The 13,560-nt window shown below is 38.2% G+C and overlaps 1 protein-coding gene across 8 annotated transcripts in view; it reads right to left on the reverse strand.

Moving 5' to 3' along the window:
* PLCB1 (phospholipase C beta 1) overlaps nucleotides 1–13,560 on the reverse strand; it is a 382,337-nt gene that overhangs the window by 120,535 nt on the left and 248,242 nt on the right. The window lies entirely within an intron of this gene.

Consider the following 13,560-nt stretch of genomic DNA (forward strand, 5'->3'; position numbering starts at 1 on the left):
TTATCACATCAAGATGAATTTCTCCTATCAAGCCTTCTGCATAATGTTGATTGTAGGGTTAGTGTTGATTTGTACATTTAGGCTAAAAAAAAAAAAGGAATAAAAATACAGTAGTCTATAATCGATGATTAATGCTAATCTGAACCAATCTGAGACATTTTTCTTCGCCTGATGTTTTTGTAATTTTGTCTGGGTTTCATCTGTAGACGTACTCAATTGCGTTACTTTAGTTAATTTGGTTACTTCCTATAGTAAAACAGAACTTCTGTATCTTTGAAGAACCTCGAGGCAGCTACCTGGCAGTTGACTCCCATCAATTGCCCCTACCACAAAATATTCTGCATAGCATCCGTACCCAAAAAATCCTAGATCAACTGACTATGGCATTGAATAATGGAACACCTCAGTTCTACTCCTGACTCTGCTATTCTCTCCCTAAGCATCAACCCCCTTTTACCTGTACAACAGATAAACTTACTTTTTTTTTAAACATATGAAAAAGCAATGGGCATCCTTGAATCACTTTTGTAAAGCCTGTAATCACATGATGCAAATATCGCATTTACTTAAAATCTGTACTTGGACCCTGGGATTCGGCTCTTGCTCAGAGAGAAAAAGATGCAACAACCTTAAGTTTAGATGCCTCATTTTCATAACAACCTAAGATGGTGACACTAAATGAACCTATTCATATGACAAGAAATGTAGTGACAATACAGAGCAATGCAATTATCTTTCATTCTTATGACAACAATTGTAAGATGGTTGGAAAGAAAAACAACAAGTCCATCCACTATTTTAAGACCGTAATCTGAGTGCAGTCTTGCCAGGCTCCACAGCTGCTTTGTTATAGAGCAATTAATCATCCGCAGACAGGGGCCTATGTACTTTCATTTTCACAAGAAAAAATACAAGATGCAGAAAATCAGGAGAAAACACCACTGAGTTTTTTCATGAAACAAAGATTTATGAACAACCAATCTGCTGCATGAATCTACCAAGAGACATTATGAGTGTAGACAGAATCATCTGCTATCATGGAGTTAACTTGAGCTAACATTCATTGAATAGATACACTGCACCAATTTAGCAGTGATTTAAATATTGCGTGTGGTGTACATTCACACCACACAAGCAACATCCTACAGGAAAAAACAGGTAAGATCTGAATGGGATAGCCACTACATTACAGTGACTTTTAACTTCTGATGTATGAGACAGCTTATCCAGAGTCATCAGTATCTCCATGTTGTTTTGAATGGGCTACCTTCTGCCAAACTAGGAGCCTTAAAGTTGCTGTCATTTGTTCTCCAGGCTAAAAAGAAACAGTAGCTTTTATAATTCATCAACAACAAGAACCAAAAATTGTGGCTTTATAATCACACAGTGTTCTGAAAGAAAAGCTTTTTTTCACTACACAGATGCCCATGTTGACTCCTGTTGACAGTATTCAAGCATCTCAGAATGACCTCTGCTTTTAATACTCAAGAGTATACCTGAAAAACAGGGTCCTTGCAGTCCCTGTTTTACAGATGAAGAACTGAAGCTAAAGATAAATTAAGTTACTGGGCATAATATATTAGTTATTATACCAAGATAAACCTGTGGATTAAGCTGGGAACTGAACTATACAATCTCTGGAAGCCTGTTTGGGTACCTGACTCACTTGAACACCTTTGGAATAAAAGGAAGCAAGGCTGAGGGCCTGCATTTCCTCTCTTCTTTCTATTTAGTGGTTCATTTTGCTTCTTTGCTCCCTTCCACACTACATAAAGTTGAATGAACTCAAGGTCTGCAGAGTGGTCCTTCTACATATTACCATTGTTATTAACATAAATCACTGCAAGCATTATTCACAAGTATAATTATATAGTTTTTGAGTTACACAGTTATCTGAGCTTATGGCTGTAGATTGCTATTTCCCCCATCATAATTAAGCAGTCAGCATTTCAGAAAGTGAAGCAATTTCCAAGTTCAATTACAGTTGGTATGACACCAGTGAGAGTTTGACTGTGGAACGGAGATGGCAGATGTCAAAGGGACTCTGTATCCTAGATATTAAAGAATAGATTGTTTGTGACCAATGTCAATGATATTCTGAGGCCGACTGCAGTGATGACAATCCTCAGTGGACAGCCATCTGAAATGAAATAGCCTCAATTTATTGGTAAGATTTCTTCTCTGTTTTCTTAAGCATATTACAAATTTACCTCAGACATTGCCAAGAAAAAATAATTTGTGATCAGTTCTTTCTATTATAGCTGTCACCCTTTATCTTTAGATCTATATTAGGAAGACATAATGGCATGATTAAATATAAAAAGTTAGATGAAAAAGAAGCACAACAGGAAAAGAGAAAGAGACAAGACAGATTTATTTTTCTTTTTTCCCCTCACACACAATTGCCTTACTACCATCTAAACCCTAGGTTTTTGATGCAACTTTTAAATACTTGGTGTGCTTTATATAGTTAAAATTGTGGAGTTAACTGGCTTGCCTTTTCACTCATCATTGCCTTAGTAAATTTGATCTGATGTCACTTATTAGAACAGAGACAGATCACTGGTGTTCGTTGAAATGCTACTGTCAACTTCAATAATGTTTGGTTCAAGACCTTCCTAAATAATCCTAAGGGCAATGTATAGAGAGACAAGAATCACTCTTTTAGCCATACTGGCAATGCCAGACCAAGAAGAGCAAACAAAGATGTAATCATAACAGAAGCTATCTCAGCATTTACAGAACTCTGTTAAGATCCTTTCCTCTACAGAGTTGGGCTTTACTAGCACAAAATTCTTTTTCCTCAAATATTTCTTCTGTAATTTGTCTGATTAATTAAAATTTCCCTATGTAGTCACTCATTACTGCTTTATTAAAATATTTAGCCAGCACAAACTTAAAATTTCTTCCTTTTTCCTGTGGCGTCTGGCCTATTTTTAAGTCCAGCACTTAACTTTTCCCCCAGTGCCACTGGATCTCTTTCTGCTAAATATATGACTTTTCTGAGGAAAAAAGGTACACACAAACATCTATTTGTTGTGCAGGTAGCCTTGGTGCTGTATATATCACAAAATTTTCCTTCATGTCCTCAAGGTTTACTTGAGTCGTGTGGCAGGGTGGATTGACTTTGGACAGCTGCCTGCTGCCCACCAAGCCACTGCCTCATTCCCCTCCTCAGCAGGACAGGGGCAGTAAGTAAGATGAAAAAGCTTGTAGGTGGAAATATATGCAGGGAGATTACTTACCAATTACTGTCATGGGCAAAACTGACTCACCTTGAGGGAAACTAACTTAATTTATTGCCAATTAAAGCTAGAGTAGGATAGTAAGAAACACAGACAAGAATCAAAGCACCTTCCCCTGCCCCATGCCTGCAGCACCAGCACCTCCCCTTCTTCCTCTCCCCTCAGGACTCTTTTTCACACTTTTTTCACCTCATTTCTCACCCCTGTGCAGCACATTTGCCTTTTCTTCCAGCCACCTCCCCAGAGGTGCTGCTGAGGGGCTGAGGGGCTGGGCCCTGCACTGGGGCTGTTGGAACCTTCTGGAACTGGCGTGAGACAGCCCCAGCTCCCCTCAGGAAGGCCCCTGCAGCCAACACCTGGGCACAAAGACCCAATTCAACATGAAAACTAAAATTACAGATATTTTAATCAATTGTTCTGTTTTCAACTTAATTCAAATCCACTCTGATCACGGGGTGACTGCTGTCTCTGTGCATCTCTTCAAGAAGCAACTGCATTTTGTGCCTTAGCTGGATTACATGTAATGTTTGTCAGAACTGTCCAGCTCTGATACAGAAACAAAGATGCTCACAATGTGTTTGACGATAAACATGGATATTTTTCTTTCTCTGGACTTACTATATTGAAGAAATTAATGATTGTCAAAGCATGCATAAGGAACTAGCTAGAGTTTTGTGCAAACCAAATAAATAACAGATCAGTTTTTTTAAATGTGTAATGTAACAGGGCTGTAAAATAGAAGAACATGTCCTGAGGAGAAATATGAAAGCTTCTAATGTAATCTTAATCACAGACATTCCTAATACCTCAAAATTATAAAAGAACATCTGAATAATTGTCTATAAGTTATATAAACTTTCTATAATTATAAAAATGTATCTGAACTAAAAACTTACAAAAGCTAGAGGCACTGGAAATTCTGGAAATGTTTTTCCATGCCTCTCTTCACATTTATCAAAACCTCTTCTCCAAATGGGAAGGAAGCTGCTAAAAGAATGGGACCTTGACTCTTACTCTGTTTGGGTTCTGGGTTTATTCTTGCTCTACTTTTCTGTGTTGCAGATTTAAATGCTGCGTTCACTCTAGTTGCACACACCAAATAGTCCTTGAGTGGCATGCCTACAATCCCCCTCTCCCCTTTGGTCTCAACATTTGGAAGCTGAACTTCATCTGCCAGTCACTTGGTGCTAAGTCTGTCAGTGACTGTCCCACCCAAACCTCATTCTTCATTGCAGAAAGGAAGCCCATATAAGGGACTCCAAGTATGCCCTCAGTGTTTCACCTGCAGCAAAGAGTGAAGCAGCTTGTTAGCAAGAGGTTCCACAGGACACCTTGAATAGCTCCACACAACGTGCTTGGTGGTGAAATTAACGCAGAGATCAAAGAAAAAACACCATATTTACAGTCAAGTGCGGACAACTAAACTTGATAGTTTTTCAGGAAAATTTGGTAGTAAAGAGGAGTGATTTCCTACCAGAAAGATAATATATTTAATAGGGACACTGACAGATTCTATTGAATTTCCCAGTCTGCGATCAGCTTCATTAAGTGAAACATGAAGTGTTTGTGCAGCAGCTTGATCTTTTTCTGCCTCCCTGGCTCCATTTGATTGCTTCAAAATGGTTACAAGGAAGAAAAGAAGAAGAAAAAAAAAAGGGGGGGAGGACTACAAATACAATTGTAGAGGCAAGCTCTGAGTATATCACAAAATTTCCTTATCACCTAAAACTACATATTCACATACTTTTCAAGATCTACTACACTGGATCAAATATGCAAATGTTCATGGATGGCAGTTTAAAGAAAACCACGTAAAAATTTAGCTGTTACTTTGCCTGTAAGAAACAGGGGTCTTCCGTGGTCAACATTTGTAAGCTCTAAAAGACAAGAGGAGTCACTTCTGTCATCCCAAATCCTTTTTCTTGGAAGGTGGCATACTTCTGGTGAAGGACCTATTGAAAAGTCACAAAATCTATAGGGGTAATGAAGCGAATCCACTGATTCATTTCATCTCTCTTATGGTTCTTCAATATTGTCAACACTAATCAATCAAACTGCTTTCTTCTGCAGGTTATGAGACCTGGAATTTCCCCACTCCTAGAAGATGGCACTTGTAAATTTGTCAGGGACCAGGAGTTTCAGCCCATCAATTAAACTGGTCGATAGGATACACCATACTTTGTGTATATACTTCTCAAAGACTTCTCTAGTTGAAGACTTACTGTGTTATTGTAAGGTTCTTAATAATCCTCTTTGACAAGATCTAGAGGACCTCATTTTTGTTATCAGAGGCCTGTGGCAGTCCTTGTGCAGGGCCAGAGTATTTTGCAGTTTCCCATGCTATCCTAGATATTGATAATAACCCCATGTAAAACTGTTCATGTGTGGTTTCCAGGGCTGGCAAAAGCACAGGCTGCTTTTGACACAACAATCTTTGTCTTAACGAGACATAAGTAACTTGACAATTTCCTGCTTTCCCAACCTCTCCAGTGTGCCAGCATGACCAGCTCATCCAGTTTCTGGATGTGGAAATGCTTGTGGATCCTTAGGAGCTTGCCAGCTCAGCAACTCAAGGATATAAACAAAGCCCTGCTCACTCAACACCTGCAGCACCATGCCAAGAATAAGATAAGAGACGTGAGGGTTCAAAGTAGGGTTGAGATTCTAGAAGAAGCTTCTTCACCAGGTTAGTGCCCTTTGCAGAGGCATAGGATAGAAGTCAAAACCCCAGTAGCGTAGTAGTGTGCCTGGAGGAAATAGAAAAGTAAAGCTAATCCTGCAAACTTCTCAAACCAACTGCTTGATTCAAACTTCGTCCCCTTATTTCAGCAGACAAGCTGCATGCACAGCTACTTGATTGCTACCTGATTTTCCCCTGACCCTCAGCAGGCTCAGGTCTGTCCCCAGGAGTTTTCCAGTCCTTTGGGCAGTCTTGTGACACAGTAGGACAGCAAAACAGAGAGGCACAACAGACAGCGGAAAAGACCACTTCTCTGCTCATTCTTCTTTGCACTTCAGTCTTGCAACTTTAAAATCAGCCTTTGTTTGTCCCCTTAACATTTGCAGATGTTTTGTATGACAAGATGTGCATTTGTTTGTAAGCAGTTAACAAGTTTGGCTGCACAGATCTTGAACATTTCCTTCCATATATTTGCAAATTTAGTAGAGCTTTCCATTTGTTTATGCCCATGCTGTTATCTACTCATTTATGATGTAACTGGTAGGCACAATTGTGCCAAGAGATTTTATGAAAGTAAAAAAGAAAACAAACAAACATAAAAAGGAGAAGAAGCAATTAATTGGCACCTCATATCTCCCAGTCAGCAACACAGAATTACCACGGTATTTTGTTTGACAGCGAAATCAGGTCTATTCCAACACAATCTGTAACTTTAATCACATTCGCTGTAATCCCGTATAACTGAACAAGTCGTCTCAAGTCAAAGATTAAAATCTGCCGAGTATAAAAGGTATTTGATAATCCTGTGAGAGATCTGCACAACATGTCCCATTGGGAATTATATTCCACCAACCAGCTCTGCACTTCACAGCTCATTAGATATTAAAATTGTCGTGCCCGGTGTAAAGTAGGATGCATATACCCCTGATGTGTCTCTTGACACTGTGCACACATTAGCTACTATATGCTTGCTAGTTCTGTGTACCAGTAGAGAAGTTTACAAGGACGAATACACATAAAATTCACAGTGTGGGACTCAACGTGCCATTGCCACTCTGCATATTTGCATCCAAGTGCTTTTGGAATTCATGCTGAAACCTTTTCAGCTTTCCAAGTACACGTGCTATTATAATATTATCATGGTTTAACTGGAATTTGTTGTAAACAAGGGAAGGACAGGACTGAATCATCCAGGTAACATCCTCTTAAACACAAAGTCATCACAAAAAGGGAATATGGTACAAGGTCAGCCCAGACCAGATGTCAGAACCCTACAACTGTGTTACTGGACGTTACTTCAAGAAAGTCAATGCTGCTCTATTTTACAAATACCCCTTGGGATAGAAAAGAGCTTCAGTCCTCAGTTCAGGATCTGCAGATATTTCAGAACATCTGTGTACCACAACCATCATTTACAGACAACAGGAAGAGGAAGCCAGTAACTCCTCCATTTTAGCAATTTTCTCCATGACCAGCAAGGTGCAAAATTCACACTAGTCAAGACAGTTTTATCAAATTAATAACTAAGTGGAGGAAGGACAATACATTTGAATTGCTATATATGATTATTAGTGAAGCATTTAATAGAGTTTCTAAATTCAAACTATTCCTTATTGGAAAAACTAATCTGCAGAAAGAACAGATAGAAGCAAGCTGAGGTCAGAAGATCAGGATTTCTTTGAATTTGAAAGCTGAACTTCATGAAAGAAGTCCTGAGACTGCCACACCGATCAGCAGTGGGCCTAGCTTTTTATACAGCCTATAATAATCTGAAAAAGTAGAATCAACAACATAGTGTTTAAAGAACAGGCAGTTATCTGGGAGCTGCTATCAAAGCAAGATGATAAAGCTGAACCAGGTAAATGGGAAGGAAATCAAATGAGAACATGCAAAATGGTAGCTAATAATTCTAGCAAAGAGCAATCCAAAATACAGAGCTGAATTAGGAAGAAGATGCCTAGAAATCCATCATCCTGAAAAGCAGAGAAGAGAGGGATTACAGAAATATATCTATGTGTAGCTGCATCAAAAATAGTAGTCGGAAAAAATGTATTTGATTGGCAGGGCATTTTACTGTCAAATCATTGATGAAAGAGGTAAACATACATGGCATCAAATATATCAACATACATATCCATAACTAAACTTAACCTACAGACCTAGGTAACCCTACAGATTTAATGGACATAATGTTTGGCCACAAACCAAAACAATCTTTCTTTGGCAACATGTTCTAGGGGCAAAAAAAATAAAAAAATGATCACACTAGAAAACTTACCCAGTAAGAAAGAAGAAAGAGCAAGATTCATTGCTCTACCCTTGAATGGGTATATTGTAGTAGGACACAGAGAAAGCTGAATATAAACAGAAAATGGTATCTCCTATACAATATACGAAATAAATGTTTACTGAATGGCAAGCAGTCAGAGAGGGAAAACATTGGAAGGTAAACATGTTGTGCTTAAGTAGTGTATATAAAAGAACTTGCTCAGTATCAGTTAATCCATGCGGAAATATCACATGCCCAAGGACAGTAAGATCTAGAATGTTTTGCAGAGTAAGGATCATCAAGCAAGTAAAGCAGAATTAAATATGTTTGAATCAGAAATGTTTGTCATTCTAATGAAGCTATCACATCCATTTTATCCTCTGTACAAGTGCACAGTGAAAGCTAACACTGGATACAAATTTTTTTTCAATAAAAAGTTTGCAAATGGAAATCAGGTTTAAGAATGGATTTTATAGGAAGTACTCCAGCTCAAGACACTAAGCTTGCTTTAGGGAGGAAATACTTCCTATAACCTTTCATGCAATCCATCCCAAATAGCAAAACATGTTTTTATAACAAAGAGCATTTTCAGTCAGAATCAAAACTCTGGAAGCATGCCAAGGACATTGCCACCTTGAAAGGAAAAGGAAGATGGAGTTTCACCTGAGAAGAAAGGAAAGTTTCCAGACCTCACTTTTCTCTGCTGGTACGAGCCATCCATTTTACAAGTTCTTAAAGTCACAGGTTGTTTTAGCCCTTTTCAAACACCCACAGAAGAAGGGGTCTAAAGCCTATGAAATATATGTATTTTTCACTAGTAGTGCTAGAAAACAGCAACACACACATACAGGCATGGGAATTTTAACTATTCTTTCAAGATTTTAATCACATTTTTTCTTCCTCAAAATCTAAATGTTGGAAATGCATTTATTTTAATGGATATTGACCCTCTAAATCTCTATAGCAGCTTTAAACACCTCTGCTGTAACAAAGCATGGCCACAATTCAGAAACATTGGTAAGCGGAGTTGATGTGTTAAGGAGCACAGTGATGGTAACCTGCTATATTGTAAACCACTATTTTATTAATAGCAAATATATATAAATATATGTCTATGATAGCTAACAAACACACAAGTGTCCAACATCTTGAATCAAGTATGTTTGTGTTACAAGTCTTTTATCTCACACATTTAACCAAATCCCTATATATCTATATATGTATATAGATAGATAGATAGATAGATAGATATCTTCTATGTTCAGCGTGCCGTGAACTTTCTTATTTGTTACTTTATTGGAACACTAAGTTTACACAAAGGCTCCTGTCACTGGTGGTATCCCATACTTGTGCTTTTCACTTTGAATGCTACGTTAGGGTATTTCCCATTCTGCTCATTCTTCCATACAATATCCAAAGTGACTCCTACAGTTCTTTTTTGGTCATTTGATGGACCAACTATCTACAGATACTCTGCTTTTTAGTTATGTATCTAACTTCTTAGTCAATCAAACCCTCAAAACTTTTTATGACTGTACTTACAAAGCTGTAATAATGTTTTAGGCTTCGCTTTACTCCACACTCAGCTTAGCTACACTGTTTTCTATTCAGTCACAGATAGCTTTCTTTAAACCAAAACAGTTTCTGCAACATTAGCACACATATCTGAAGATTTCGTTATTTTTAAAGAGTGGGGGAAAATCTCACTCTGGTGTAGATAAGCAAACATGCTCTCCTAAGTCTCAAGACTGAAACGGCAATCAACATCATCTCCAAGTTGGACTGTTAAGAAATTCTACATCTAAAGCTATCTAGCGAACCACATGGGACTGCAGTTTATTCCTTGGCAGGCGTTTAATTTTCTGCTTTTTTCTTTTTTGTTCCCTTTCCAAACTCAATTTTTCTTTAAAGAGCTGGTCTGATTTGTGCAGTCTTTACATTAGCAAGCCTCAGGTACTGCCTTCCAGATTCTCTTCCAAGAGGGGGACCTTGACTATTAAAAGCCACAATAAAACTACATCTAGATGATTTCAGCTGACATTGCAAAACTACGCAGAGCAATACAGCAATATAAAAAATGTTCCCACAATCTGTCCTTAGGATCCATTCTCTCATTGTAACTGTAGTTTACATGCAAACATATGTGCTACTCTGGACTTTGGTTGAGATCTGAAGCACGATCCAGGAGAAGAAGGTGCTAAGGGCCCCAGGACCTGAGCTGGTTTCATTCATTACACCAGGACAGATGAAGCAAAGGCAGAACACAGTGAGGTACACCTCAGTCTCCCAGCTGACGTCTTAAGCTTGGCTATTTCTGAACACTTTGAGCCCCAAGCTGCAATCATCTAAAACAATTACTGTGGACAGAAAGGCTACGGGTTTACTGGGTTTTACAGACACAAGCCCATTCTCTAGCTGCTCTTGACTCTTCAGCACAGATGTAGTAAGAAATTGTTTCTGACAGGATATCCTTTACAGACTATGAGAAGGCAGATAGTTTAGATCCAATTAAACCTGTAAAAACACTACAAAAACACCTTCATACTAGTTCCTAGCTAGCAGTGGAATGAGCACGTTATGACATGGCAGATTTCTACGACAGGCAGACAACTAGATAAGTGGAAAGCTTTTAAATCAGACAGATAAAAATACCATTAATCCCAGCAATACTACAGTTATTTCTGACAATCCCGAATGAAGGCCACTACTGGAATACATCACTGCCTTCCCGAACCTCTGGAAAATATGCTCTGCAGAATGCCTCGTAGTGATCCTGGGAGATGTAATAATGTAAGATGGTGGCTTACTTCCAATTGCTAAGTTGCATTAAAAGATGTCTAAAAATACAGACCTTTTTTCTTGTTAGCAATACTTCACAACATAAGCTCTTGCTGCACTTGCCAAAAAGGCTGTTCTGAAGTATAATGGGAAGAAAGAAGAGCATGAGCATTCTATAGGTGTGAAAAAAATGGGAAAAGCCTTCATAACAGTTAATATTTTTAGTTCCAGAAACTCCTCTAGTTGAAGAAGAGATTTTATATTAAAAAAAAGTGGAAAAGAATAAAGGCATGGTTGTGCAAAGCCAGTTCAAATAAATTGAAAAGAAGGAACTTCAGCTCCTTGAAATGGACTTCCTTGTCTGTTCCTAAAACTTGGTCTTGCAGTTACAGGCATTGCATTATACAATCACTTTTGTAAACTAGTTGAGTTTTACATATATATATATATATATATTTATTTTTTTTTCCCTCTTTACTACCTCTGGTAGACTGTCCAGACCATAACATTAGGAAACTTCACTTAATTTCCAGCCTAAACTTATTCAAGGCCACTTGATACCCCCGTGTTCTAAGGCCAACATTGTCCTTTAGCTTACAACTTCTTTCTGCCTCCCTAGTGTTAACCTTGGTACTTATAGGCAAGTTATATTCCAGCATATCCAACAATAAAGGATATTGTTATAGGAGATGACTACATGTGAGGTTATAAGGGAAACTTCCTCATATGGTTGTATTATAGTAGCACACATACTTCAGCTATGTTAACAGCCCTGTTATGACAGATACCATCCACACAGAAACTCACGGACTGTTGTTAGCTCCTCAAGGCAGAGACTGACTGTCTATTTAGTCAAGTCAACGAAAGGATGAGGCAAAAAAAACACACAAAAAAAACCCCACCAACAAAATGGCACATGAAAGGGAATGGGCAAATGTCATTGAGCTCATTTGTGGCAGAGCCAAGAAAACTGTGCTCTTCTGCCACCAGTTCTACATTTCACCCACTGGATCACAGCAGTTATTATTCCATTTGTCCTTATGGGCCCTTTGCAGCTGCAGAGCGCTACATTTGTAGCAGTCATACTGAAGAGGCAAGACCCACGATGTTTATTCAACGTTTATCTATACTTGTTTCCTTCAGCACTCGAGTCTATGCTGCCTTATGCTTTCAGAAGTAAACTTTATCTGATATTCATCTTCAAATAATAAACCCTGCTGCTAAGACTGAATACCTCCCTGTGTTCCATAAAAGAGGCAGTGGCACAGCAACAAGCATAAAGAAGCTGTTTAACTTTTAGAGTAAGATTTCTATTTATGGGCTCTGATAGTCTGAGGCTCAGTCGAATACAATGCAGACAGGCAGCAGCAGAAAAATGTTTCTCCAGAACCCTTGAAAAGCAGCACTGGGTCTAAGATTCTCTTTACCTATCCCTGAGCAAAAGCTCCAGCTGAAGGGAATGATGCAGCCCAAAATATCTACCGATGTTGGCTTTGTGGTCCTGTCACCCCAGACTCTTTCATCCATTTTCAGTGTTACAATAGGGCTTCACACAGGAGTCCATTAGGTGGCCTATCACATTTCCAAGACATGGGTCAGGAGTTGCTGCTATGGTCAGTTTACATATTAGCACAGGTCTGCTCTGACTGCTGAACTTAGTTATCAGGATCAGTTTATGCTCTGCAGCTCTGAAGATACAAATTCCACAATGTGTCTGTCCATTTGACACACGTCACAATTTCACTGACATCAGTGGAGCTATTTCTGGTACCAGATACCAGTCCCAAAATGCATTTCTGCAAAGCTCATTTTTCTTTCAAAGTATCTGTATTATATACAGAAGATTAGGAAACTTTCCCTCCCTGGAACCCTAAACATAATTTTGATGAATGCTATCATTAATTCTACGGCAATAGCAAAAACCGACTCTATGCATAGCCAGCTGGGTCTTAGACCCAAGCCAGGCCCTACATTTTTAAAACGCAACCAAAGAACAAAAGGTAAAAACTTTTGCTTTTTTACTAAGCCAAATACTACTGCGCCTTTGTTTACTGTTGCCAAATCCATTATTACCAGTCTGCATCACTGTTGCATTTTATAAATGGTACAGTTAAATTATAAAACTAAAGCACTTGTAAAGTGGATAAAAAAAGGGGGTTACGGAATATAGTAATTGAAGATTTTACATTCTAAAAGACTTCTAGAGTATTTGTTTTTTTCTACTTGAGATACAATCTTCCGAACAATTGCAAGATCCAAAATGAATTTTACGTCTCTAGTAATGCAAAAAAAAAAAAAAAAAAAAAAAAAAAAAAAAAAAAAAAAAAGCATCTAAAATGAAAAAACAATGCGTTACAGAAGCATATTTTGCAAATTCATTTTGACAAGTATTGTTTCCACGAACTTATTTTTTGGCGATACATTACTCACGCTAACCTTTGCTGCATATATGTATATATATTTAAAAAAAAGAAAGGCTTTCTAGAGAGCTTACTAACTTAGCACTTGCAGCTGATGACATGGGATAGGCTATGACTTCTTGTTTTGCTGATACATTTTAAATAGTAATAAATTGTGACTGGGATCTA

This window comes from Cygnus olor, chromosome 3 (assembly GCF_009769625.2).
Source record: "Cygnus olor isolate bCygOlo1 chromosome 3, bCygOlo1.pri.v2, whole genome shotgun sequence".
Classification (NCBI taxonomy): Eukaryota; Metazoa; Chordata; class Aves; order Anseriformes; family Anatidae; genus Cygnus; species Cygnus olor.